Source organism: Anolis sagrei, chromosome 8, assembly GCF_037176765.1.
Source record: "Anolis sagrei isolate rAnoSag1 chromosome 8, rAnoSag1.mat, whole genome shotgun sequence".
Taxonomy (NCBI): Eukaryota; Metazoa; Chordata; class Lepidosauria; order Squamata; family Dactyloidae; genus Anolis; species Anolis sagrei.
The window spans coordinates 20,265,922-20,268,109 of record NC_090028.1 but is presented as its reverse complement, the minus strand read 5'-3'; the positions used below and the strand labels follow the sequence as shown (position 1 = coordinate 20,268,109).

Below are 2,188 nucleotides of genomic sequence, written 5' to 3'. Positions count from 1 at the left end.
CAAGCTTGTTTTCTGCTTCCCTGGAGACTAGGATGCGGAACAATGGCTTCAAACTACAAGAGAGGAGATTCCATCTGAACATGAGGAAGAATTTCCTGACTGTGAGAGCCGTTCAGCAGTGGAACTCTCTGCCCCGGAGTGTGGTGGAGGCTCCTTCTTTGGAAGCTTTTAAACAGAGGCTGGATGGCCATCTGTCAGGGGTGATTTGAATGCAATATTCTTGCTTCTAGGCAGGGGGTTGGACTGGATGGCCCATGAGGTCTCTTCCAACTGTTTGATTCTATGATTCTATGATTCCCTTCCTCTTTCTCCCCTTTCTTCCTTCTCTACCTATTCTTGAATTGCAACTCCAAACAGTCCTCCTGATCAATCTACCTACCTACCTACCTATCTCTATCTAATCTATCTGGAGGATGCTGGGAGTTGTGGTCCAAGAATGGGAAATGGGAAATACGCAGGGATTGGGATGCTCTCAAAGAGATCCAAGGAGAAGAAATCTTGCATCTTGGAAGCAGTGCATTTGGATCCTCCTCCTCTCCTAAAGGCTCTGGTCTAGGGGATGCTGTAGTCTGGAAGATAGTGTGGATATGCTATTGTGTGTTTTGTTTTCCAGAGGGAATTGTTTTGCGCATGCGCTGTAGTGTCTTTTTGCCTTTTTGGTTTTTGAAGTCCCTTCTGCTGTGTTTTTTTCAGTATTTTTAGGAGTGATGGTCACTCGTTGGCCTGAGAGGTGTCTTGTGTCCCAATTTGGTGTCAATTTGTCCAGTGGTTTTTGAGTTCTGTTAATCCCACAAACAAACATTACATTTTTATTTATATAGATAACTTACTCGTTTTTTTTAAAGACTAGGGAACACAAAGTCCTCCAGCTGTTGTTGAACTGCATTTCCCATCATCCTTAACCAGAACAACCAATGGTGTGGAATGATGAGTTCAACAATTACTCATATCCACCATATCTACACCTGACTTTATAATGTATTCCTACAGATTGTGCTACAAGTAAGTAGAACCGTTTATTATATCTCCACAGATGATGTAACAATTAAATGGAATTCAATTCAAGGCCTGCCTTTCTTTGATTGTGAATAATTTGTATGGGCTGTTCATCTCATTCATTAGCTATATATTCAAGCAAGCTTGTTTTCTGCTTCCCTGGAGACTAGGACACGAAACAATGGGTTCAAACTAGAAGAAAGGAGATTCCATCTGAACATGAGGAAGAAATTCCTGACTGTGACAGCTGTTCAGAAGTGGAACTCTCTGCCCCGGAGTGTGGTGGAGGCTCCTTCTTTGGAAGCTTTTAAACAGAGGCTGGATGGCCATCTGTCAGGGGTGATTTGAATGCAATATTCCTGCTTCTTGGGGGAGAGCATGGATGAGCTCCCTCTGTCAGCTCCAGCTTCCCATTCAAGGACATGAGAGAAGCCTCCCACAAGGATGGTAAAACATCAAAACATCCAGGCATCCCCTGAGCGGTGTCCTTGCAGACGGCCAATTCCCTCACACCAAAAACAACTTGCAGTTTCTCAAGTCGCTCCTGACACACAAAAAGTTGCTATATTTCACTTGGTAAATAAATACAATTATATGAACAGGTACTACACTTGATTTTAGCCAAAAGGCCGAGAAGCGATAATAAAATTATATGGGGCAGTGGCAGAGAAATGTAGTCATCAAAATGTTGGGTCATAGATGGGTTATTAACTATAGGAAGGGCTTATCTTTAACATACCACTACTTTTTCAAAATGCCGTGTATTTATCTTGATGTCTGAATTGGCCCTCGTTTTGTATGTTTTTTTCCCCCAATCATATAAATATACCCATATTTTACCGATTGCAAAACATTTAAAAAGAAATCTTCATTGTGTTAAAGGTCATAACATGAAGAAAATACATTATACAAATGTTCTAAAGTTAATAAATAAGAATCAAGTGCTAGTATTATATGCAAAAATGTTTACATCAATAAAACATAAACAAGTGTTTATCAGGCATCATGGAGGTCAAATATTGAGTTAATATTATTTTTGGCAAGCTCTAGCGACTTGCTTTGCATCTGCTAAAGCTAATCTGATGACATCTTTATTGGAGTTTTTTTTGGTACATAATCAATTTTGCTCCGTGCAAATCCAACCAAGAGTGTTTCCCCTTCAGTTACTGATGAAGCAACTTGTAACAAGCTT

General features: G+C 40.4%; 1 pseudogene; it reads right to left on the bottom strand.

Annotated features, from left to right (window-relative positions):
- Positions 1 to 1,474: 1,474 nt before the first annotated feature.
- Positions 1,475 to 1,637, bottom strand: LOC132783358 (U2 spliceosomal RNA; annotated as a pseudogene).
- Between the last annotated feature and the right edge of the window lie 551 nt (positions 1,638 to 2,188).